This window comes from Neofelis nebulosa, chromosome 18 (assembly GCF_028018385.1).
Source record: "Neofelis nebulosa isolate mNeoNeb1 chromosome 18, mNeoNeb1.pri, whole genome shotgun sequence".
NCBI lineage: Eukaryota > Metazoa > Chordata > Mammalia > Carnivora > Felidae > Neofelis > Neofelis nebulosa.
The window spans coordinates 43,153,895-43,181,089 of NC_080799.1; the positions used below are offsets into that span (position 1 = coordinate 43,153,895).

General features: G+C 50.1%; 1 protein-coding gene across 6 annotated transcripts in view; it reads right to left on the reverse strand.

The window, feature by feature from the left end:
- Nucleotides 1-27,195, reverse strand: part of PDPK1 (3-phosphoinositide dependent protein kinase 1) — an 81,996-nt gene that overhangs the window by 47,300 nt on the left and 7,501 nt on the right. For 2 of the 6 annotated variants that reach the window (XM_058711941.1, XM_058711942.1), the window contains exon 2: nt 20,213-20,402. The exons of the other annotated variants lie outside the window; for them this stretch is intronic. The gene's annotated coding sequence lies outside the window, so the exon portion shown is untranslated. The remainder of the gene's footprint in view (nt 1-20,212; nt 20,403-27,195) is intronic. 6 annotated transcript variants of the gene reach the window in all.

The following is a 27,195-nucleotide window of genomic DNA, read 5'->3' on the forward strand; positions in this document are numbered from 1 at the left end:
TTAAGCGTCCAACTTTGGCTCAGGTCAAGGTCTCGTGGTTTGTGAGTTCGAGCCCCGCGTCGGGCTCTGTGCTGACAGCTCAGAGACTGGAGCCTGCTTCGGATTCTGTGTCTCACTCTCTCTCTCTGCCCCTGCCCTGCTTGTGCTGTCTCAAAAATAAATAAATAAATATAAACATTAAAAAACATATATATGGTACTGGAATCCCTTGCTATGTCTGAAAAGGAGGTCTTCACATGTGTCTGTGGTAGTAAGGTGGGGGGGAAGCTGGCCTGGAGGGACTGTCACTAGCCAAGCTGTGACCCTGTAAACCCTAAAAAGAGATAAGTACAGGATATCAGAATATTCCCAAACTGGGGAAAAAACATGAGCCTGTAAGGATACACACAGGTGATAAGTGTATCAATGCTATAACTATAAAAGCAGGATGCATACGATTGAACACTTAATTTCATATATCTGAATAACTAAGGGAGCAGCGTGGCCATAGAGAGCTCTGTTTCTTGTATTATGTTTGTTCATAAAGGATAGACAAACATTTCCTCTCCTTTTAAACAGCGAAGGGAGACAGGGAACTATGAAGAAGCCACAATCCTAGAGAAAGTACGCCACAAACAGGACGGACAGGTGGGCACAGTAACCAAGACTTCGCAGCGGATGACAGCTCAGCCACCACAAGAAGAGAGCTGAAGGAGAAGCTCCTTTTGAAATGCACCAAACCCATAAAGTCAAAAACCAGACTAGACAGGACGTCCTGCACCCCAGACATAATGAGCACAGATACAGAGAAGGGAAGAGCGGATGGCAAGAAGAGGCAGGAGCCTGGGCAGGCCCCACAGGGCCGCATGAGCCCCTCTCTATGCAGCAGACCAGCCCCAGGAAGGCTGGCTCAGTCCAGGTCAGACACACACACACACACCAGACCCCAGCTCCCAGACAAGGAGGCCCCATCACCGCCGGGGCTGCACCATAGCAGGGAGGAGGCAGGCTTCTTTCACGTACAGGTCTGTTGAGCATTAGAACTGCAGGCAAGGTGCAGGCCTACCTTAGGATGTTGAAGGTTCAGGTTCGGACCACTGCAGTGGAGCGAATATCACGATAAAGAGATTCAAACTTTTTGGCTTCCCGGTACATATAAAAGTTATAGTTACACTCTACTGGAGACAATATATTAAGTGGTAGTAGCGTTATGTCTAAAAACACAACGCCCATGTCTTAATTAAAAAACACTTTAGGGGCACCAGGGTGGCTCAGTCAGTTAAGCATCCAACTTCGGCTCAGGTCATTATCTCACGGTTCATGAGTTCGAGCCCCGCATCGGGCTCTGTGCTGACAGCTTGGACCATGGAGCCTGCTTCATATTCTATGTCTCCCTCTCCCTCTCTCTCTCTGTGCCCCTCCCCTGCTCACATTCTGTCTCTGTATCTCAAAAACAAATAAACATTAAAAAAAAAAAAAAGTCTTAAAAAAATCTTTTATTGGTAGGGTGCCTGGGTGGCTCAGTCGGTCTGACTTTGGCTCTATGTCTCCCTCTCTCTCTGCCCCTCCCCTGCTTATGCTCTGTCTCTCCCTCTCTCTCCAAGATAGATAAACATTTTAAAAAATTAAAAATACTTGACTGGTTAAAAAAAAAAAAAAAAAAAGCTAACCATTGGGATGCCTGGCTGACTCAGCTGGTGGAATACGTAACTGCTGTTCATGAATTCAAGCCCCATGTTGGGCAAGTAGAGCTTACTTCTTCTTTAAATATTATTTATTTTGAGACAGAGAGAGGGAGAGAGACAATCCCAAGCAGGCTCCATGCTGTCAGTGCAGGGCCCAATGCAGGGTTCAATCTCATGAACCAAGAGATCATGACCTGAGCCAACATCAAGAGTCAGACGCTTGGGGAGCCTGGGTGGCTCAGTCGGGTTAGCGTCTGACTCCCACTTAGGTCATGATCTCATGGTTTGTGAGTGCAAGCCCTACATCAGCTCTGCACTGATGGTGCAGAGCCTGCCTAGTATTCCCTCTCTCTGCACTTCTCGTAAGCGCTCTCTCCCTCTCAAAACACAAAAAAAGTCAGATGCTTAACCAACCGAGCCATCCAGGCGCTCCGAGAAATGGATTTTTTAAATGCAGTACATGGTACAAATGGGACCAGCAGTATAGGTCCTCTAGCTAGACTGGTAGCACCATTTATTTATGGCAACTTGCTGTTTCCAACGCTCCACAGCTTGACAGTAAGCCAAGTGTGCTTTACACATTTCGTAAATACTCCATCTCACAAGAAGCACCAACGACTGGACCAAGCTCTGGGGTTCAGTCAGCCCCTTAATGGTTTGTCCCTATGAGCAAAGCATATAACAGAAGCATATCAAATCCAGTAGCTTCCCTTGGAGATTAGCAGGAACTTCTCTGTCCTCAGGGGCAGTTCGTGGGGAAGAATCATGGTCACCATGCTAAGGCCTATCGAGAACTAGGACAGGCCTGGACTGTCCTCACAAGCCAGGCTAGCGATACTTCGAGTGAGGGCTGTGCACACGGAGCCCTGGGGATTCATGGGACTCCCAGACACAACCAAGGTCACATGCTCCTTGGGTCATCCTGGGTGCAGACCCTCAGGCCTGGTACAGAGGAGCAGCCAGACTGCGTGACCTAAGGGGCACACGAAAGGGACGGAAGTGGGAAGGAGCTAGCACTTCAAACAGCACAGCCCTGGGCATCACAGCAGTGCTGTGAACTGATCCGGCCACAGGTCTGCTGAGCAGCCACCACTGCCCTATGGGGCAGGGGAGCGGGGACTTCCGCCTGTCTCCGTCATGGCCGCCCCACCCCTGCACCTGTCCCAGAAAGTGTGTCAATCAGATCAACGTGGCTTCACCTAAATTCACCTGTGTGCCCAGGCTCCTGTCAAGCAAGACTCAAGGAAACAACAGGAGACACGCCCAAGAAAGTGGCAAACAGTGCTTTTAATTCAAAACTGACAAGTGAAATAGTGACTAAAATCTCAAACATTATTTTTTTTTTAATGTTTATTTTTGAGAGACAGAGACAGAGTGCAAGCAGGGGAGGGGCAGAGACAGAAAGGGAGACACAGAATCTGAAAGAGAATCCAGACTCTGAGCTGTCAGCACAGAGCCTGATGCTGGGCTTGAGCTCACAAACCGCGAGATCATGACCCGAGCCAAAGTGGGACGCTTAACCGATGGAGCCACCCAGGCACTCCTCAAACATGACATTCGTGAAGAACAAAGTATGACAGGCTGATTCATGGACCTGGAAAAATGTAATTGTATACCAACACCTTCTGGACTCAATGACATTTCTGGCAAAGGCACAGACACATCTGTCACGTGGTTTGGAACACGGCCGGGGGATAGCCCAGGGCTTCTTCCCAGTAGGCAGAACCTTCACCCTGGGAGGTGCGGTAAAACAACACCCAAGGTCAGTGAAGAGTTTCCGAAGGGTCAGCGGCGAAGCCTGGGAGGGCGGGCAGCTCAGGCAGCAGGTGCCCACGACCACAAAAAATAAGGGGCACTGAAGACCTGGGTGTGACAGTTCCCCATCAAACTAGCTATGCTGGGGACAAAGGACCCTGATATCAAAGACCCTGGGAGGCTGGCTGCAGAGCACTTACCAAGAAGAGCACTCTTCAGCTCAGACTTCCTGAGGGCAAACTCAGCAAACATCCAGCCCGTGGACAGCAGTCCCCCCAAAACAACTACCAGGTTAAGTCAGACAAGACTCTGGTTACAAGCATGTGTTCCTGAGAACTTTCATCAGAGTGGTTTCTGTGATTGTTAAAAAAGCTTCCAGAACAGATCCTCAAAGGAGGGCACTGTCATCCCCTGGAAAGCATGAGTTTATATCAGACCCCACTCAGCCAGGCCATCCCCAGGGGCAGGCCCCACCCGACTTGGCAGCCCTTGGCACGCACCTTCATCCGCTGTGAGGCTCTGTGGCAGGCTGCTGGCTAACCCGTGCACCGTGCTGCAAGCTGATGGGCTGTCTTGACAGACAGGGGCCTGACCCTACAGACCCCATGACAGACCTGGCCAGGCACTGCTGAGGAAGGAAGTAGAGCACCATGCCGGATGAAACCTGCTTACTTCCTCTCCGCCATCCATCCGCATGTGAGGATATTAAGTGCCACCGAAAATCCCCAGGCCACCTGAGCAGGTGCGAGAGGAGACAGCAGGTGCCATGAGAACAGATCTGAAAGTCCGGAGGTGTGTGTGTTGGATGTTACTGGTGGTGTTTGCTGGGGGTGGCAGAGTGAGACACGATCTGGACAGAAAACAGCTCCAGAGATGGGACCTGCAGAGCAGCCACTTTCCCTGCAGAATTTCAACGTGAGATGTGCCACTCCGTGCCACACGCTTGATGTAGGGGACTTCAAGCCTGATACTGCAGCAACCGAGCGTCAAAAACACCTGGTCGGCCCAGATGTTCTAGGAAATGAATGCATGTTTCCTAGCCACAAGAAGTGAACGGGAGAACGGGCAACGGCCTCGATCCCGTGGCTGCCCCAGTGGGGCTCATTCTAGGAGTTGCCAGGGCCATACTTAAGCACAGCCCGCCAGAAGGGAGCCCACCACCATGAGCTCCCAGTCTTTAGGAAGTCTGGGGCCACTGATACATATTCCATCCCAGTGGTTCTCAACTAGGATGATTCTGCGCCCCGAGGGACCCCTAGCAATGCCTGGAGGCATTTGTGATGCCATAACTGGGAGAGGGAGAAAAGTGGTACTGGCATCTAGTAGGTAGGTGCAGAGATGCTATAAACATCCCACAACGAAGAGGACAGAACACAACAAAGAATAATCAGGTCTGAGTGGCAACAGTTCCTGGGTGACAAGTCCTGCTCTATCCTGATAGACTCAATGCTCCCTTTCCCAGGAAGAACCTCACCAAGTGTTCAGTGACCACCCTGAAAGCACTCAGCGCTAGTGCAGGCCCTGTGTGCAACAAGGTCCTGCAGCCACCGCTTAGAGCAGGAGTGAGAGGGAAGTATGAGCACAGGAAGCTGGGATCAGGGAGAGTGACAGGTATCCCCAGGTTGAAAAAGACATGTTAAAAAACCCTAATGCAGGGTGCCTGGCTCAGTCAGCTGAGCGTAAGACTCGACTTCAGCTTAGGTCATGATCTCCCCAGTCGTGGGATCAAGCCCTGGGTCAGGCTCTGCACTGAGCATGGAGCCTGCTTGAGCTAGTCTCTCTCTCTCTCTCTCTCTCTCTCTCTCTCTCTCTCTCTCTGCCCTTCCTGCATGTACCATGCTCTCTTTTTCTCTCAAAATAAACAAACGTTAAAAACAAAAAAAAAAACAAAAAAAACCCTAATGCCGTGTTTGGGAAACAATACGAAACTCCCATGACCTAAACAGTATACATGGCAGTGCTGACGAGGCTTTCTCCCAACCACGGTGTGGATTCACACTGAGAAGGATCAGACTGGAGCAGAAGAAAGCACCCCACAAATGTGCTGCCAGCCCTCCAGAGCCCAGCACAGTGCAGGGAAGCGGGGCAAGTGGCTGCTGCAGGAGCGGGAGGAGACAGTCAGAAGGGAGCGGGCACACCCCTAATGGGGGGAGCTAATACCCCACTCCCTTAGCAGCCAGACCCACATTCAACTCCCAAGAGGGTAAGAACATCAACCCGGCAGAGATGGCCAAACGTGAAATGTCTCTGCACAGCGCATGCTCTCGGGAAGGAGTCAGCCACTCCAACAGCAGCAGCAGGGCCCGGGCCTGGGCACCACAGGGGCGCAAGCCCTGGCTTTCTTACTCGGTTTCTCCATGGCTCTAGGCTCAGCGGGCCAACACGCAGGTTTTGGCTGGAACTCTGCTTGACAATGCTGTTTCCAAATGCCAGCCTTTGACATTTCGCTTGCTGTAAGATTATACTCAATAATTTCTCTGATTTAAGATGTTTTTTTTAAACTAATGAAGCAAACTCTCAACTTGGAGCTGGATGAAAAACACAGCTAGGAGCCCACTTTGATTGCTGTAAAGAACACCCTGTTTATTCCACGGTAAAGCAAGCCAATGCAAAATGAGACACATCCAGCCGGAACTGGCACATGAGGGGAGAAGCAGCTGAGCACGCTAGACCTGCAGCCTCTCAGTGTGTCCCGGAGTGACTGTTCCCGCAGGGAATCACCTCTCTTGGAAGGAGCCCCCAGAGACAACAGGTAAAGGGGAATTAAGACTTAAGATAACCCCACACACAGTATTCTTAGCACTGTACCTGCAGGTGGTCTGGGACTGAGGTCTTGGTAGACAAACACTGTGTTCTGTATACATGTCACAGAACCTGTTACAAGATAAAAGTTGAGCCCAGGTTTTTCCCACCTGTAAACACTAATGCACCTGACACTCTTACCTTTACTGGCAAGTTCACCCTGCCCCAAAGCACAATTCCAATGAGAGGTTTGAAGGAGTTAATAAGCCTCTCCTTTAGAGACACACACACACGTTAGTATAAATTAATATAAATTAGCTAGTTGTCTTACTTTGTTGTTGGCGGCTGGCTAAAACCGTCAGCAAGCTCTGGACAGGTGCAGAATGCTCTGGAGCCTGAGCTGAGCCAGGCCTGCTCTGGCTTGGCAGGTATTGAGGTAGAAGGCTTTGCCACAGTAAAGAGACAGAAACAGAGTGCTTGCTCTGGAGATGCAGGAGGTTGGGGAGTGGCCCCGGGGCCAGGCTGAGAGGGGACAGGGAGAGGACGCCAAGTGCCTACACACAAACCAGCGGGCAACACCTGCTTAAAACCACCACCCCCTCTACCTCGAACTCCCGGAACCCCAATGTTCTCCCCACCCCAGCCTCTGCAGCCCCTTCACCTCCTCCCGGTGCAGCAGGTTGATTCTGTCTTTTGCTGCAGCCTAAAGCACATCCAGCAACTCCTGCCCACAGTCCTGGGAGGGTAAGGGGAACAACAAGACCTTGAACCCACCCTGTGCAGACAACTCAGGTCACTGGGCATACTCTCGTAAGCACATCCTACTCTCCCAAACCACAGGTTCTCTGTCACTTCATAGGAATATTACACACTCATTTTGCTCATCAGAGTTTCTTAAACGAAATAAACTACATTATTAACCCAATTACTCAATAAACATTACCACTGTCCTAGCAAGGGTCCAGGGACACGGCCATCGGCAGACATGGTCCCTGCCCTTAGGAAGTGACATCCAAACAGGCAACAGGCCTGATGTCATTTACAAAAGCGGCTGGCTAAAGCTGTGAGGTGGCCAGGACAGAGCAGACAAGTACTAGGGGTACAAAGCAGACTTCTGGCTACTGTGGGGCTGAAGCATGAGTGGGCAAGAGGCTTGATGAAGAGAGTACCCTCAGGTGCTGGGAGTGGCCTCCAGTGGAGGGTTGCAGCACTGTTCAGGGGACAGTGATGGCAGCTTAGATGGTGCTGCTCGGCAGGGAAGGAAATATTCACGTGAAGAAAATAAAATATAATAGCTAAACATGCATCGCACATTTTAAAGTTTCACTTTCCCCTAATGTTTCAGATTCAAAATACAGCAGATTCAACATCCAAATGAAGCAGAGAAAGGACTCTGGATTTGTGAGACAGCAATAACAGACGCCACGAGACAGACAGACACATACACACACAAACACACACACCTGCTTGGCCGTCACAATGTCACATGCTTTAAGTCAAACGGCAGGGCCTCACAGCAGCTTCAATGATTTCAGTCAAATGCAGCACCCTCGGGTGCACACTGCTTTATCCACTTCATCAGCACAGGTTCACGGAGTACCTGCTACGTGCCACGTACTGCTCTAGACACTGGAGGCACAACAAAGAACGAGGCTAAGCCTATACCCTTAAGAAAGCGACATTCTGATATGGCACATGGATACCCCAAAATGCAAACAACAAGTAAGCATCACAGTGTCAGATGGTGATAATTACCATGAGAAAAATACAGCCAGGAAGGAAACGGAGTAGTTTGTGGTAGTTGTATTTGATGTGAGTACTTGTGGGATGTGCAAATTCAAACACAGAAACCCTGAATGGGAAAGTGACACCTAAGCAAAGATGCAAGAAGGGGAAAGCCCCAAAGAAATCTGGGAGAGCCTTCCCAGCAGAGGACTGGCCAGTGCAAAGGTCCTAAGAGCATCTCTAGACTCAACAGTCTAGTGTGACCCACAGTATGGGCCATCTCCAGACAGAACTCCTCAGTGTCAGGCAGGGACCTCAATGGCCCTGAAACGTCCCTTCTGGGATCACTTCTGGTACCCTCTGGGTGCCTCAAACCACAGGAGTGGGATCCTGAGAAACGGGGCTGGCCATAAGGGCCCAAGTATGTCCTGAACCAGAGTGTGACACTAGCCTAGCCAGGGCTATTTATTCCCTCCTATCACCAGGCCTGGGCTCCAAGATGCTGGCCACCGGGCCATTGCTGCCCTGGTGGTTTTCTCTGCTCCGGCAATTATGGGCACCATGACACAGAAACCTGTCAGGGGCAACCTTCCCCCTTTGTGGAATTCTGTAATTTCCTTCCTGCCTCAGCCACTGCAGGCTAACAGAGCACCTCAGTGCAAGACCAGCTCTCAGGGCCCCTCCGTGACGGAGAGGTTTGTAGGGTCAAGTGAATGCCCGTGCTTTCTCTTGCCATAGCCGTAACTCACTGGCGTGCGTATGTTTTAACAAATAATTTTACTTCTGGAGTTAAGAAAGACAGCCACAACATTACTCTTTAAAGTATTTAAGCATCAATTGCACAGTGAAAAACCTAAGAGAAAAGCCTTCTTCCAAGTGTGAGAAGTCCAAATGTTTATTCGAAGGAGCTGATTTTTTTAAAAACATCTTGAGGTGGTACTTAAGCAACATAAACGGCACTGAGACTGTCGGCCACAATCTGGAGGACACTTGCCGACTGGCGACCCCGCGGGGTGGGGTCTCGTCCCAAGGTGCCCTTTGCAGCCTGCCTGCCCTGTGCACTGTGGAAGCAGCACAGCCCCCAGGGATCCCAAGTGACCCAGGACCTGCGGGTGACTCATTCCCTCTCAGCACAACCCAGTCAGCTTGCCACCCACCTGATGACCCAAAATTGTGGTAAGTAAATAGTTTGGGTTACTCAATAGCTTCTGAAATTGAAATCTCTGAACATATTTTTTTTTAATTTTTTTTTTTTAACCTTTCATTTATTTTTGAGACCGGGAGAGACAAAGCATGAACAAGGGAGGGTCAGAGAGAGGGAGACACAGAATCTGAAACAGGCTCCAGGCTCAGAGCCGTCAGCCCAGAGCCCGATGCGGGGCTCGAACTCACGGACCGCGAGATCATGACCTGAGCCGAAGTCGGCCGCTTAACCGACCGAGCCACCCAGGCGCCCCTGAACATATTTAAAGCAACAAAACCCTAGTTACGACTGTCCACCATCTCCATCCCACCTAATAAAATGGAGCTGAGCACAAGAGAAGTTCTCAAGAACATGACCCTCTGCCTGGCCCTGCAGCCACCACGTCACCACGAGAGTTACGACTGCTCGCCTTTCCTACATACACGTGCACATACCCCAAATCCAAGCCCCTCACACCCGAGGACGGTCGCCAGCTTCACACCAGCAGCTGTCCTTCCCCCCACCCCCGGCTGGCCAAGGCTGCTCCTTTCCCGTCAGCAGCACCCCCCGCCCCGGCCGTCTCCAGCCCTCACCCTTCTTCCCCCACTTCCCGGTACAGCACCCCATCAATGCCCCCCCCCCCAGAAGGAGATCCCCCTGTATGTTTCTCTCTCCTTCCTCCCGTGTGGCTGGCCAGGACAAGGTTCTGTACCTGCTTCACTGCTGAGAAATGTGGGAGATGTGTCCGGGGCACAGCTCTCACAAGAACAAGGAAAGACGGCTGTTCTCGATCGAACTTGGCTATGGGAAATCAGTGCCACTGACATCCGGCACCTTTGGAGCCTCTGGAATAGGGTATCACCATGTCCCCCCTCCCCCCTCAGCAAGAATCTCTTTCTGTCCACATCGGTGTGGAGGGAGAATCTACGTACAAGTGCCACCTGCTGTGCTCACCTCACCTCTCGGAGCAGGGACCACAACCAGCCCTTCGCAGGAGTGGCTCTGACAGGAAGACAAGCCTGAGTCTTATACAGTTGATTCCAACTGAACTTGTAAGAATACAGTCCATTTGTGAACTGGGCATTTTCTGTGGACTTCAACTTGTTTCACACAATTTGTAAATAAAAACTTAAAAGAGTTTCAACTTCTTTGACCCCATGAGCATCGAGTTCGACAGTCCCCTCTCAGAAGTAGAAACTTTCAAGGGAGAATTAATTTGAGATCAAGTTACATTTTCATATCCACCAAAAACATATTAAGGCTCAACTGAAATGCACAGTACACTGGTCACCCACTAAGAGTTAAGGAAAATATCAACATCAAAATACCCAGTATCCACCATTTAAAACCACTAAATATAGGGGCGCCTGGATGGCGCAGTCGGTTAAGCGTCCGACTTCAGCCAGGTCACGATCTCACGGTCCGTGAGTTCGAGCCCTGCGTCAGGCTCTGGGCCGATGGCTCGGAGCCTGGAGCCTGTTTCCGATTCTGTGTCTCCCTCTCTCTCTGCCCCTCCCCCGTTCATGCTCTGGCTTTCTCTGTCCCAAAAAAAAAAAAAAAAAAAAAAGTTGAAAAAAAAAAAAGTTGAAAAAAAAAATAAAACCACTAAATATAACAAACATTTTTAACACAGGGATTAAAACACAAAAAAACTCATGGCAAAGGAAAACAAATGACCCACAGATTTCTTTCCCACCTCCCACCAAGTCTCATGCACCAGACAAGACAGCTTCACTAACCCTTAGGAAACCAACTGCCAGGTAGATGAAAGCTTTTTTTTTTTTAATTTTTTTTTTAAGATTTTATTTTTAAGTACCCTCTACACCTAACATGGGGCCTGAATTCGCAACCTCAAAATCAAGAATTACATGCTCCACCAACTGAGCCAGGCAGGCACCCCTGGAAGCTGATTTTTTTTTTTTTTAATTTTTTTTCAACTTTTTTTTTTTTTTTTTTAATTTATTTTTGGGACAGGGAGAGACAGAGCATGAACGGGGGAGGGGCAGAGAGAGAGGGAGACAGAATCGGAAACAGGCTCCAGGCTCCGAGCCATCAGCCCAGAGCCTGACGCGGGGCTCGAACTCACGGACCGCGAGATCGTGACCTGGCTGAAGTCGGACGCTTAACCGATTGCACCACCCAGGCGCCCCTGGAAGCTGATTTTTAAAACACAGAGCCTTGGGGCGCCTGGGTGGCGCAGTCGGTTAAGCGTCCGACTTCAGCCAGGTCACGATCTCGCGGTCCGTGAGTTCGAGCCCCGCGTCAGGCTCTGGGCCGATGGCTCAGAGCCTGGAGCCTGTTTCCGATTCTGTGTCTCCCTCTCCCTCTGCCCCTCCCCCGTTCATGCTCTGTCTCTCTCTGTCCCAAAAATAAATAAAAAAAAACGTTGAAAAAAAAAATTTAAAAAAAAAAAATAAATAAAACACAGAGCCACATATTTTTAAAGCACATCTCACAGTCAGTTATCACCTGGTGGCAAGACAGTACCCTACTGGGCAGGTGGGAAAGTGCAGGCAGGAGTGAGCGAGCTCACCAGGCCACAGGAGGCTCCTGCCAGCCTCTGGGGAGAAGCCACAGCTACTCCCAGGGCTCCTGCGTCTACACAGGGGATAAGGCACGGCTGCAGAGCAGCTTTCTTGCTCAGAGTGCTTCGAAGAACTAGGATGGGAGACATGATTTTTCTTCTTTTTGTTTGAAAATGTGCTTTAAAACATTTCACAATGCGGAGTGATTTATCCACTCATCCCGCTAACAGACATTCACTGAGCACCTACCAAGAGCCCAATCCTACCTGAACCCTGGGGACTAGGAGAAAAGGAGACAGCACCTGCGTGGATGCCAGGAGGCAGAGGAGTGGGATCTGCAGGAAGAGGAATGAATGGCTGCCATTCCTCAGATCCCTCCAGAAATTTCTCCCCATCTTATCTCTTCAGGAAGGATAAAATGCAAATTAAACAAGGATTTCACAAAGAAGGAGCTTGGGGAGTCTGAGGCTGCACTCAGGGTTGGTGTGATGAGAAAGTCTTCGCCCTTGAGGGGAAGGCCATGGCTCTGCACCAGATTCACAGCAGGGGGACTACACACTCCCTCTCTGAGCAATCACAACTAGGTTCTTTAAGAATGCCTTGGCTCTTAAGGGTTTCTTACATTTCTACAAACATACTGAGGAAGAATCTAATTCCTTGATATCACAGGAATAAATATCGGAAAGCTTAATCGTTAGTTACTAAACTGCCTACACCTTTTGCCTGTGAACTAGTCTCGGCCTCGGACAGACAGACAAAAGCTACAAGCACGAGTGAAGAATTAGCACGAAACGGTTAGAACTCTCACTCTGCAGGTTCGGATCCCAGCCCTGCTCCTCATTGGCTGTCTTACCTTGAACAAGTTACGTCTCCTCTCTGTGGCTCAGACTCTACCTCACAGCTAGGAATAAGGAGACCAGACCTCCCAGGCTTGCTGTGAGGATTTAATGAGTTAATCTACACAAAGCACACCAGCCAACTCAGAGGGAGTGCACTAAAAACACTTCTACAATTAAATAACAGAGGAGAGGTTTCCATTCCAAGGGCCATCAGATCATAAAATAAGCCTTTGGAGACAAAAACGAAGCCCATCCCCTTTCCAAATGTGTGGTTTATGTATCTGAGTAAAACTGAACTAAATATACACTGTACTAGAAGGTCCGATTCTAACTCTGAGGCAAACAAAATGATACAGGGAGGTTGAGCCCCCAAACACACTGTGAGAGAAACCAAGATCAAAATCAGGCCCTTCTGGGGTGCCTGGGTGGCTCAGTCAGTTGGGCGTCTGACTTCGGCTCAGGTCATGATCTTGCAGTCTGTGACTTCAAGCCCCAAGTCAGGCTCTGCGCTGACTGGAGCCTGCTTCAGATTCTATCTCTCTCTGCCCCTCCCCTGCTCTCACTATGTCTCTCTCTCTCTCTCAAAAATAAAATAAAAACATTAAAAAAACCATTTTTTAAAAATAAAAATAAAATCAGGCTCTTACATGGTCAAGAGGCAGCCATGTGGTTTAAGGCTCCAGCCGGCAACTTTTCCTTGGGAGAGGATCCCAAACTCAAAAAGCTAAGTGGTCTTTAAATGCCGCCTGGGCAGAGTGTGCTCTGGAGCCCTGGAACACACTGAGACAGGCACAGCCAATGCAGGACACAGTGGGGACACCTCCCTCTAGCTCCCTGCATAACCAGGGGTGGGAAACTGCCACCAACCCCGCCAGCTCATCCCCAAAGGAACCCTGCTCTCACATCAACCAGGCTCACTGTAAAAACGTCCTCTCACCCCAGGAGGTTCCACAAAGCCCAGAATCAGGCCCAGAAACCACTGCTGCCGCCCACCCCCTACTTCCACCAAGAGGAACAAACCGTGGTGGAGTAGCAAAATTGTGGACCCAAGTTCTAGATCTGTGACTTAGCTGAAACCAGGGATAACCATGGGTAAGCCACACACTCTGAGCCATAATTTACTCTTCTGTAAAATGAGGTTGGGGGTGTCTAGGTGGCATAGTTAGGTGTCTGTGGATTTTGGCTCAGGTCATGATCTCATGGTTCAGAGGATCCAGCCCCGTGTTGGGCTCTGTGCTGACAGCACAGACCTTGTTTGAGATTCTCTCTCTCTCCTCTCTCTGTCCCTCCCCTCACATGCACTTCTCCTCTCCCTCTCTTTCTCAAAACAAATATTAAAAAAAAAAAAAACAAAAAACAAAAAACAAAAAACCAGGGGGCCTGAGTGGCTCAGTATCTGAGTGTCTGACTCTTGATTTCGGCTCAGGTTCATGAGTCTGAGCCCCAAGTCAGGCTCTGCACTGACAGCAGAGCCGGCTTGGGATCCTGTCTCCCTCTCTCTCTGCCCCTCCCCTGCTCACACTCCCCCCCTCAAAAATAAACAAACATTATTTTTAAATAAATAAATAAGCAAGCTATTTTCAAAAAAAATTTTTTTAATAATAAAATGAGGTTGATAACATTCACCCACCTCTTGAGGGCTGCTGAGCGCCTGTAACAGACAAGTGCAGGAAGCACTCTGTGAGGTGTGTCGTGGCTCACGTGGCTGCTGCCTAAGGTGGCAGGAGGGGACTCTGGGGGCCAGGTGTCTGTCTTCCTGAGCTCACAACACACACTGTGCCACATGCTCCGCAGGCCACACAGGTCTTCAACCTCAGGCAGACAGGGGGCCGGCTCACGTAAGACAAGTGGTCACCAAGCTCTTGTGCAGCATGACACAAAGCAAAACACAGCTTGTGCTAACCAGTGTGGAACCACACTGACCAGCTGAAGCTCCACGTGGTCAGCTGCCTGGCTCTCAAGAAAGACCGGAGTATGACTGTTTCTACTGTTCCACAGAATAGGGTGGAGAAAGGGCAGAAAGGGAAGGGAGAAGCATTCAGTGGGTGATCCCTGAGGGTGGCCACTTATCTGTCTTCCCACTGTGTCCTTCAGTCCCTTGGAGCCTCTCACCGAGCAAGAAGCAGGCGAGGCAGGTAGAGGGACACAAGGTCGGGGCTGCCATCCACCTGAAGTCTAGCCTTCAGGCTTCACAGATGGCAGGACTCGGCCAACACGGTCTCCGAATCTCACTAACCTGTATCTTCACTGTTAACGCTGTACATACGTCACCACAGGTTATGAAATACAGAATCTTTTCATGGACACAGAAGCTCCGCTTGCTTCCTGCACTTTGGAACTGCCTAAAGGCATACTTCACACACCATTAACTTGATTAACATGAACATCAGGATGTCAGTTACCTCTGGACCGCTGGGCATGAGATTACAATCAGGAGGGCCACTCAGAGGGCTTCCAAAAACCTGGTGAATTCCCTATGTTTAAAGCAAGGTGGACACATGCAAGTCTGTTTGTGTGTTCATTCTTTGAATTCTCCAAATAATTACACATAGCCTTTACAGATACAACTTTAAATACCATTAAGATAGGGGCGCCTGGGTGGCTCAGTCGGTTAAGCGTCCGACTTCAGCTCAGGTCACGATCTTGCAGTCCGTGAGTTCGAGCCCCGTGTCAGGCTCTGGGCTGACAGCTCAGAGCCTGGAGCCTGCTTCCAATTCTGTGTCTCCCTCTCTCTGCCCCTCCCCCATTCATGCTCTGTCTGTCTCTGTCTCAAAAATAAACGTTTAAAAAAAAAAATTAAATACCATTAAGATAAAAATAATGAAATGCCATTTTTCTGTACTTCTATAAACGATAACATTTGTTAAGTGCTTACTGTTTGCTATGTGCTCCTCTGACCATTTTATGCATATTACCACGGTTAGTCCCCAAAACAACTGGTTAGTCCCCAAAACAACTCAGGGTGAGGACCGCCCACATCCATTTTTTTTTTTTTTTTTTTTAAAGATGGGGGATGCTGAGGCACAAGGCAGGTCCTTGGCGACCGTTACACACCCAGCAGTGAAACCATATTCAAATCCCACCCCACTTAGCAACAGGCGTCTCAGATGCTGATATTCCATGTGAGCCAGATAAGTGGGGCCCTCACCTGGCAGGCTCTTCCTGAGGTGTGCTGAGTAATCACTACCATATCCCACGTTAGGCTCAAGTCCTCAATGGACACTGATGATACCACATGGGACCAACAGACCCTTTGAACTTCCTTCTAGGTTCACCAGCTCATTCATTCACATCAAGGACTCAGGATGTGTAATGAGTTTTTGCTAATGAGATGAGTAAACTCCTATCTTTCAGACACAGATCCTATGTGGGAGGGAGAAACCATTAACTACCGGGGTGGGGAGGTTCACCATGGAAATCATATTTCCGCTTTTCAAGATTGCCACTCTGGAGCTGTATCAGAAAAACAGCAACATTTCAAAGACAATTAGTCTAATCATATACTTAAGATTTCATTTCACAGCCAAATAACCTTGGATAAAATCTAAAATGAATATGCATTAAAAGCTTTACTATTAGTCACAAAACAATAACACACTCTTGCCTTCTGTTTTGCTAAAAATTAATAACTCAACATATTAAAGTTGACAACTAAAAAGACTGGGTTTCTAACCTAAAGGCACATTAATTATATAACACTTAAACATGAACCTCTTGCTGGGAATTAAGTTTATTCAACACACGTTTTCGCCATCATCTAGGCTGGAAATCTGAGTGATACCTAACTTGATCAAAAGGTTACCTCATGATGCCCTAAAGGCCAGGAGGCACCCAGCTGTTCGCTGTCCTACCCAGGGGAGCCAAATGCTGGGGGCCTCCTCTTTCCCACTCTCCAGCTACCAGGTCGACACCATCTCCTTCGAGGAAACCTCCCATGGCCTCCAAGACTAAAAAGTCAAAAGTTAAAAAAAATCTACAGCATATGGGCACTTCCAATGCCCTACCAATCCCTCTCCTCCAGAATTCCCCTCTTCTCCGTTCTGCTGGGCTGGGGACCCTCAGTGCCTCCCACATATCTGATCCAGCTAGCTGTGCCCTCTCCTCCCCCTGTGCCCTTCAACCTTAGTGTGGACAGTGCTGCACTCTGTCCTGCCGGCCCACAGCTCATGCACCGCCAAGTGAACATCTCCCCTGGCGAGGCACAAGATTCCTGAGAGCAGTAAAGGGACCAACACAGAAACTTCCCACAGTTCCTAAAAATGTCCTGGTTTTGCCTTCCATCAGTGTTTCCCACACATAAACATATAAAGCACGGGGACATGGATAACTGTTCTAGTAACTCTAACACATCATCCTGTAAGGAAAATGCCAGATTGTGGTCAGACTTGGGATCTTTAATCCTCGGAAGGTTCTCTCTCCTTGAAATAGGAAAAAACAAAAACAAAAACAAAACCAGCCCCCAAAATGCCACTGGCCACATGAATAAATGTCACCTAGCAGGAACACCCATCCAGTGGTAAACACTTGTGTGGTTTGCATCAGCAGAAGAGACAGCGATCTCTAACTGAGGATGCCTCCTCTCCTGACAACTGAAAAGGCACTATAAGCAGCTGCCCTCCCTTCCTGGACTCCGTATCTGCAAAATTTGAATGAAGAGTTTCTTACTGGGAACAATAACGGCCAAGCGAGACCCAGAGACACTGTGTCCCAGTGTTAACGGCTAAATGCCACAGCAGAGCTGCACACCACCATCGGCACGCGGGGAAAGATCTATTTTGTCTAGCACGACATTCATCTACACCTCCTCCAACCACCCATTTAGAGGCAGTTGCCAGAAACAAGAGAAGGAGAAATATGGCAAGAAGGGTGCGCAGGCACACCAGTCTGTATTTCACCTTGTCTTAGCCAACTCTGCCCACCTGACGCGCACCTTCCGCACACCTCCCGAGACTGGCCCCAGCCCCAGGGCGGGCCCTCGACACCCTGAGGTCTATCTGACTGTGGCCGGGGGCTGTCACCATCATTTTCTTTGAAGTGCTTTCCCTTAGACCCCTGCCCTGTTCTCTCTTCCTACCAATTCTTATCTTCATAAAGGTCTTGTATTTGCCGTGTGTAGATGGGAGGAGAAAAAAATGAAATCCACGATTTTCCGAAAATGTTTATCCTCGGAGTTCCAGGCTAGAAAAACACTCCAAACTCTGCTCTGGATTCACTCTACAAGCCCCAAAGAACAGCCCACAAGTTAGACTGCGACTCAAGGCAAAGTCTTCAGACAATGAACAACGGCAGCTTCACCAGAAAGGAAAAAAGCCAGGGGCGCCTGGGTGGCTCAGTCGGTTAAGCGGCCGACTTCCGCTCAGGTCATGGTCTCGCGGTCCGTGAGTTTGAGCCGCGCGGCGGGCTCTGTGCTGACAGCTCGGAGCCTGGAGCCTGCTTCAGATTCTGTGTCTCCCTCTCTCTGACCCTCCCCTGTTCATGCTCTGTCTCTCCCTGTCTCAAAAATAAATAAAAACCGTTAAAAAAATTTTTTTTTTAAAAAGGAAAGGAAAAAAGCCAGAAGAGAACGAATCAAAGCTGACCACCTAATTTTCACAAGGGCCAGGTGACATATAACTCCATCCTCTTGCCTGCAAAGAGAGCAGGAAGGGACTGGGCACAGAGGACCTGAGCAGACCGTGGCAAATGCCCAGTGGATCACCGACTCCAAATACTCCAGAGGGGCAGGGGCCTGGACCGGATTCGAAACAAGTTCTATCAGGGCATTCGGGTTCACTCCGTACCTGGGAACATCTCTGTCCCTGTGCTATCCCAGAAGTGTTCATGTTACCAGAAAGCAGTCGAAACAAGTAGGTACCTGGACCCCATGCCAGCTCTGATCCAGTGTGTTAAGTTAGAAGCCCTGCGGGTCCCAGGTATCTTCACGTGGAACTCAGGAGTATCCAACTGGGTGAGTATGACAGCGCCTTCCAAAACAGAAATACTGTGGGGGCACCTGGGTGGCTCAGTCGGCTGAGCGTCCGACTTTGGCTCAAGTCACAATCTCACGGTTCATGAGTTCAAGCCCCGTGCCGGGCTCTGTTCTGTCAGTGCAGAAACTACTTTGCATCCTCTGTCCCCCGCTCTCTGCCCCACCCTCACTTGCACTCTCTCTCAAAAATATGTAAAATATTAAAAAAAATAGAAATACTGTGGTCATCCTATGACAAAATAACAAGTAACAGAGAGCAGAGCAGGGCCATAGACCTAATTCCAGTCATTAAGACCTAATCCTGTTTTGTCTCACCAGTAATAAGGCACGTGGACCCCTGACAGGATGCACTAGAGACAACCCCACCTCTGTGGGATTCTTCCAGATCCGATAACTCCAGTGTCATCACCAAAAACATCAGACAAAACCAAACTGAGGGACAGGCTACAAAATACTTGACCAATACTCTACTAAAGCATCAAGTTCATGAAAAACTGGATGCAACGAGAATCTGTCCTAGACCAAAGGAAATAAAGGAAACGACTAAATGAACGTGGCTCCTGGATGGGATCATAGAAAAGGAGGACAGTGGTGGGGAGTGGGGGCGGGGGGGGTGGGGGGGAGGACTGATGAAACCCCAACAGGTCTGCAGTTCAGAGTGTGGCACCAACATTCATTTCTGAGTTTGACAGAAGTGATATGCTGTAAAAATGTTAACATTAAGGGAGGTGGGATGATGGGTTTTATGGGAACTCTGTGTTTTTCACAACTTTTCTATATATCTAAAATTACCCCAAAATCAACTTTAGTTTATTTATTTATTTTTAAAGATCTTATTTTTAAGTAATCTCTACATCCTGTGTGGGGCTTGAGCTCACAACCCCGAGATCGAGAGTCACATGCTCGACCAACTGGGCCAGCCAGGCACCCCAAGTTTATCGGGGTGCCTGGGTGACTCAGTCAGTTAAGCATCCAACTCTTGATTTTAGCTCAGGTCATGATCTCATGGTTTGTGAGTTCAAGCCCTACATTGGGCTCTAGGTTGACAGTGCGGAGCCTGCTTGGGATTTTCTCTCTCCCTCTCTCTCTGCCCCTGCCCTGCTTGGTCTATCAAAAATAAAAAATAAATTAAAATACATTTAAAAAAAAAAAAAAGCTTTTTGTGGGGCACCTGGTTGGCTAGTCAGTTGAATGTCTGACTCTTGATTTCAGCTCAGGTCATGATGCCTATCCCAGGGTCGTGGGAATGAGGCCCTGATCATACTTCACACTGAGTATGGAGCCTGCTTAGGATTCTCTCTCTCCCCACCCCTGCCCCTCTACCCAGCCCCTCTCTAAAATAAAATTTTAAAAACTAAGTTTTAAAAAAATGTTTCCTTGGAGGCTATTTTGATAGCTTCAAGTAAACTTAAACAATCTGAAGGAAATACACTTAAAGAAAAAAACTAACAGAAAAAGTTAAGAATAAATTTCCTAACACCCCCACCTTCTTTAGCTTGCATCGTCCAAAAGCCTTCTGTTTTTGGAGCAGAGAGGTCTCCCTGCAAAAGCCCTAGGCAAGCACAGCCCTCCCGGTCTTCCCAACACTAGACATGCGCTCCCTCCTCAAACTTCCTCCACACTTGGCTGCCCCCTGCTCCCTTACCCTCTGGGTTGCCCTGCCAGGAAAGCCCCGGCTCAGTGCACCTAAGTCCACGTTCTTCTGCCCTCCTCTCTGGAGCGGCCCCACTAAGGCTGGCAGAGCAATTCACTGCCCTTGGGGCCAGTCTCCCCTCGGCCCCTGGGGTGGGGATGTGGCTGGTGGGACTCACAGGGCTGGGGACACATGCAGGCTGTCCCACACCCGCTGAGCAGCCATCTTTTTCACCCAAGGACTCCTTCAGGCCACGAGTGTGGAGGCCTGGTTCTGTTGAGGTCTCTTCTCCATCACCAGACCATCCTCACCCCCTTCCACCCGAGACACAAAGCACAGTGCCAGCAGCTTCTGGGCAGGAGACTTTTCTAAGATTAAACAACAACAACAACAACAAAAAAAGCATTTAGATTACAAGTTTTGTTTTCTTTTTTTAGGAATGAGAATAAAATGCATTCACAAATAAAATCTATATTTAGATACACATTTTTAAAGCTGTATATCTGATAATAACCAGCTATGTACATACAATCAGTAGAAGACTATAATTTTGACGAATGAAAAAAACCCCCATCAAAGAAAAATGCCAAACTGCAGGAAGAAAAAAATGAGTTGACAATGGAAAAGGGGGGCAGTAAATCCTGAGCTTCAGAGATCATGCACTGAGAGGACAGATTATTCTCTCAGCCTCCTGTCCAGCCTAAGTCATGGGCCACTCACTGCAGAGAAAAAAATGCAGAAGAGCTCAGGGCTCACCCTCGAGGAAGGAAGCCAGTTAATAATGACAAGAGCCCGGAAACAAGCAGTTATCAAGCTTCTTAGCTTTCCTAGTAAGTTAGCTTGCTACCTCACCTGCCCCCACAGGGTCTGGCTGCTGTGACTCTCCAGATCAGACCTTCCGAAGAGCAGAGCTGAGCAAAACCAGCGTCTGGGCAATTTTCCCAAAGAATGGGCTGGTCCCATCATTTCCCGAAGGAGGAACCCATGCTGCACTTCTTAACGGCCAGCGCTGGCCCATGCTGGGTCTAACGCTCCTGTCACTCCTGCCCTCCTGCTAGGTTGGTGGCTCTCTCACTCACTGAGCATCCATGCGTAAGTGCATGGTAGGAACCTCTAAGACAAGGGGGGCTGCATGGACAACCCCCAGGACCATCAGCCACACAACCATCCGAGGAGGGTGGGGCTTCATGCACCTGGATGAAGAGCTGTGGCACTGGATGTGGTCGCACCTAGCCACAGAGCTTATGCCCCTTTTAGGACAGGATACTTTTATAAATCAGAGCAAAGTCAAGGCCTGGGGAACGCCCTCAATGACCTCGCCTAAAGCAGCAGAGAAATACGTGCCATTTCCCCTAAGGGCCCTATATCATAAGAGAATAGCAGCTTGGCTTCTGGGCAGAGAGACTGCTAGAGTGACCCTCATCCTCAGGAATCTTCAAGGAAAAAGTCCTCCTAACGGGAAAGCAACTGCCTTGAGAGTAGCTGTCTCTCGCGCAGAGCCCACATCACCGACACTGGCGGCTGGCACTTCTACAGGTTCGGTACTCAGGGTCTGGCTACGTGAGGACAGTGGTCCACGGCAGGCCTCGCCCACCACGGCGGCAGTGCCAACATGAAAAGCCTCAGCTCAAATACTGTACGTTTGACGTAAGTAGTTTGCTACTCCAGATTTAACCCAACAGTTGGTCCCCAACCTGCAAGGAGCTCTAGTTACGAAAAGAAATGGGTACCTCTGAAATATAACCTCTCAAGGGTCAGGTAAGTGATATAATATATACATGGAAAAAGAGAGTATCTCCTTCTTAAGTTGTATTTCCTTAGACAACAGAAGAGTGGAACATGAATCCATGTTTTTAAGCGTCTGACTTCTTCCTGGTTCGAAATGCTTGCAAACGGGGCATTAAATAGGGAACAAACAGTTTCTGATGAAGCCCTCCACCCCTTGAGCATATACAGCTCTAAATGCAAGGGAATCAGAATGTACATGTAGGATTCTGACATGCTTTTAACAAATGGCAAAAATGGGAAGATACACGGGTATGTGACAAATACTACTGGAAGTCCAGGCATGAGAACCATGAAGAGAAAAGATGAGACAGTAACCAAAGCCATCCAGAGCCTCAAAGTTCAGAAAGACAAGGACAAAACAAGGCACAGAACCTGTTTCAGAACTGACTATATAATAAAACTATTGCAGACCAAAGCGGACAGGGATGGGGCAGGGGTGGGTGGGACACACACAAAGAAGCTGATCACTCAGAAAAGGCTTCACGGTCACCAAGGGGGTAGTTTCCACTGGGGGAATTTCTTCAGGCAAAGAGGAAGAGCCTGAAGAGGAGAAACCGGCAGCTTAGAACACCCTGGACACTACCTGGGCTGTACAGGGCACTCGGCAGGTGCATCCGAGAAGGGACTCTCATCGAGGAGGAGCAAAGGGACAGGCTAGGAGAGACAGGGAAGTCCTAGGAATGCTGGAACTGAGGCACCCTTCCAGCAGTGCTCACTTCCCAGTCACCGAGAAAGGGGGACTAGGAACAAAGTGTGTCAATGTTTTCAGCCCTGCCAGGGGAGAGTGTGTGATGAGAATGCGATATGGCCACCCCTTGAGATGAAGCCACTTCCTTCACTGTAGGGGAGCATCCAGAGCCAGGCCACAACTGAATACATGCCCTCTACTTCAGACTGGGTCTAAGAGCAAGATCTGCAAGGTAGAACCTTTTCCTCCTGGGTGGCACAGAGCTCCCAGGTCCACTGCAGGCTTTGTCCTCCCAGCTTCTCAGAAACAGGGAGGGAGAACAGAAAAGTTAACTCCAGGCCCCTTTTCCCACAGGTACCACGGCAGGTCAAAGCACATAACAACAATTTCTGTAAGGCTTCAAGCTTCCCTGCAAATCTTATCAGCCTTCTCTGACAACATCCAATATACAGCTGTCGCTTTGAGATACAACTCCCACTGCAGTACAATTAATTCCAAAAGAGAAAAACAGGTTGAAGAATGAGACTTTAACAATGATTTCATTGTAACAGCTAAGCTTCAGCCAGATGAATTCTGAGATACTTCCGAGATGCACATACACACACACACACACACACACACACACACACACACACACAACACGCAGCTGCCTGCACACGGGCCTCTCCAGCCTTCTCCAGCGCGGGCAGACCTGCCACCACCAGCTCCACCAACATGCAGAAGGCACACACCTCCAGAACGACCCTGCTTGGCATCCAGACACACCTTCACACATACCTTTAAATATTGCGATTCCCTGAAGGCTGCAAGCTGATTCAAAGCACAGCGGCTGGTGCAGAGGACACTTGATCTCGTCTGTGGGGCAGAGGAGGTCACTAGGCCACCAGGAACTATGTGCCCACCTTCATCAGGCTCCTGGGCAACACTCCAAATGCAAACCGTCCTTGTCTGCTTTGCGGGCCGTGCGTCCGGGCAGGGGCTGCTGACGTAGGCCGTGGCCGTCTATTCCGCTCACCGAGCTTGCGGTGCTGTCAGTTCTACTTCTGTGGGCCTATGTGCAATCCAACTATTTACACAGAAACCTGAATCGGTTCCTCTGATGAGGGATTTGAAACCCACAAATGTAAATCCTTTATAACTAACTATCTCTCTTAAGACATTCAAAAGGACTTGGAATTTCTTGGGAGTAAAAATTTCAGTTTAAGTAAGGAAAATTTTCCAGTCCAAGAGGATGGAAACAGACTCTGTGCAACTACATAAATGCAACCAGTCAAGCAATGAAAACAGATCCCCAAGAACCATCGCGAACCTGAAAGGCCTTTCATATCCAAGGCACTATCAGCAGAACATATTCCCCATCACTCGAAAATAACGCACTCTGGGGTGCCTGGGTGGCTCAGTCAGTTAAGCATCTGATTTCAGCTCAGGTCGTGATCTCACGGTTTGTGGGTTCAAGCCCCATGTTGGGCTCTGCGCTGGCAGCGTGGAGCCTGCTTGGGATTCTGTCTCCCTATCTCTCCATCCCGTCCCTACCCACACGCGCACACACGTTCTCTCTCGCTCGCTCTCTCTCTCTCAAAAATAAATACATATAAAAGGAAAGGAAAGGGGAAAGGAAAGGAAATCAACTCTGCCTGTCGATTCAGCTAGAGACTGGATACAAAACCGGTTCTCGATAATCAAGCAATGTTTTAAAGGGTCCGGTATTAAACACGACCCAGTTACAGAAGAAGGCACTAGTAAAAAGGCCTGAATGATACCCGTCCAAAACTTCGTTTCCACACCAGCACTTCCTCCCCGGTGATTTGCCCTTTGAACCTGCCTTCAAAACAACTGCACTCCTCACCCCTTCGGCCAGCTGTCATCAAAAGGGCAGAGGCAGAGCTCGCACACGTCCGTCCCAGCCCTCACACCTGCTGAGGGAGTCATTTCTGCATCAAATGTTCCTCAGCCACACATGGGATCCCACCAAAGTCCATTTCCACGGAAAATTCTCCTCAGGAAAGGTCCAAGTGCACTGCCAGGGAGGGCTCTCCACACTACCAACTCGGAGGGGACGGAGCGCGCTCACCCCGTTTCCGCAGCGGTTCCCCCTTCATCACACCCTCGCCCTCCACGCACCCAAACCCCACGTCGTGCGGCTCGGGGATGAGGACGTGGCACGAAGGGAAGACACGCCCTGGGGTCGCCTTTTCTTCCTCACCAAAACTGGGCTACAGGCGGCCTAGAGGCCGAGGCCTGCTCTGAAGAGCTGCCCAGGGCCTCTGCTCAGGCCCCGCGTCTACACAGGCTGCCGCCACGCTCCTTCCCACAAGACCCTGTCGGAAGAGGACAAACCCACACTCCCACCTCTCAGTGTGGGGACCTCACCCTGCCCGCTCTGCAGGGGCGTCGCGGGGACAGAAACACATCACACCGCCCGAGACCACGATGAGAGGGAGCTACCCGAAAAGGAGTGTGGAAATCAGAACCCACTCCTCTCCATGTCCCCCGCTCTCCCAACCGCCTCCCCGCACAGACGCGGCCACGCTCGCAGAAGCGTCTCCCGCTTTACCTCCAGCAAAGTCACTGCAGCCCTGGTCTCCCAGAGGGAGGAACCCAAGCCTCCCCCACTCAAACAGCGGCCCCCAAACACAGATGAAGCGGAGCCTCTTTCCAAACAGCTGTTTTCTGACAGTGCGAGGCCGAAACGGGCTCCAGGGGTCACAGAGCTCAGCCATCTGCCCGGAGAAATAAGTAAGTGTGCGGTCCTTCCACGTGAAGAGGTCCCTCCTGCCTCCAGCACGGCACCGTCGGGACACTCAGGCACAACCCCGGGAAAGACGTTCTGGGCAGTGGCACCGAGGACCTCCTGAAGCCAAGTGGCGTCCGAGCCCCCCGCCAGGCCGGCCCTCGGGGCCCTCCCCACGCGAGGGGGCAGAGGGGAGCCCGGGGCCCTGCCGCGGCTCAGTCGTGGGTTCAAGAGGCGCTCGGTTTAACAGGTAGATACTTACCCCCCATCCATCGGTCTCCCGGTCTCCACGCCCGTAAAACGGGACAACACCGACCTCACCCCACCCTATCAACGGAAATCAAGCAACACGGCGGGAGCTATCTGGAAAAGTGCCCGCTTTTTAAAGTAAGTGTTCCACAGGGGACCCCGGGTGGCTCAGTCGTCTAAGCGTCCGCTCTCGATTTCGGCTCCGGTCGTGATCTCATGCTTCGGTCAGGATTTCAGTTTGTGAGTTGGAGCGTGAAGCCGGCTTGGGACTCTCTCCCTCCCTCTCTCTCTGCCCCTCCCCCCTCAAAAAACCAGAGAAAATTTTAAAAAACAAAGTCCGTGCTCAGTACGCGCTATGGACAGCCTCCGGCCCACCTGAGGATCCAAGCAGGCTAGGCCACGTTCAGTCCTCACGGTAGCGCCCCCCTGCTGGCGGCGCACGCTCAGGAAAGTGGCACGATCCACAGCTGGGCCACGGGCTTCTCCCACAGTGCCACCTTGAAAATCCAGACCCGAACTGTCAGAAGCGCCAAGCCTACCTGTCCTCGGATGAAAAAGCCAATACCGGGGGCACCTGCGCCATCACCGAGGGGAAACACGGCCTACCTTCACCCGGCAGGGGGGACCCAACAAAAGCCTTGCTCCTCTGGCTTCCTGACGGCGAGGTCTCTCCGCTGTACCCAGATTCATTTTCCCTCCATGGATGCCAGCAATTCCGCGTTAAGAAGACGGCTTACTAGAGAAAACTCCCGATGTCGACCGCCCATCACGCGAAGGGCCAAGACGGTGAGGAAATGTGCTCTCTGCCCCTTCCGAGGACTCCAGCAAAGTTCGCACCTTGCGCCCCAACAGCACCGCCGTAGGACGGTTCGTGTTACACGCTTTCTGGGATCGTGCTCACCCCCGGCCTCCACTGAGGCTCGCCAAAAGCCTCTTTCGTGTTTTTGCCTGTCAGCCCAGACACCCCAGGGTACGGCCACATGTCGCAACAGCCAAAGACGGCCCCTTTCCCTTTCACCGTTTTCTCAACTGAACAGGTCCTCCTCTGCGGCTCTGGAGCGTCACCCATCCCTACGGTGTTCTCCGCCTGAAGTCCACTGAGGAGCTGCAGAAGGTTCAAGAACCAGCGGAAGTAACTACAAAATGCGGGGCGGCTCTGTGTTTTAATCTCAGGAGAGGATTCATTCCTTCCGTCAGATTCTCAAAGGGGTACAAGACACCCCCCCCCCCGGCAAAAAAAAAAAAAAAAAAAAAAAGATTAAGAACCGCCACCACAAAGCTGTACGCTGCAAAACAAGGAGTCGGGTCCATTTCCTGGGTCTTCTTTCATTTAAGTGATTTTCCCTTGCCTTTGGAACCTAATTTTGCACCCACTTCTCAGTTGCGCCCAAGGTATAAATCGTGAAAACACCTTCGCAACTCCCCAACTCAAACACCGGGAAAACATCAAAACGCTCAAGATACTTTTAGCAACAGAGGGAAGGGGGGGGAGACGTGGAAACACTTTTAAGCAAAAACATTCAACCCAACAAGTGCTTTTCCCTTTTATTTTCCCCTGAAACCCCTCCTCCCCGTCAGGATCACTCTCCCCCCACCACCAAATCCCCTCCCCCGGTAAGCAGGTTCAAGTCCGGCCCCCTTGGGGCTTCCCACTCTCGATGCCGGGGCTGGAGAAGAGCCCCGAGGCAGGAACAGCACCCCTGGC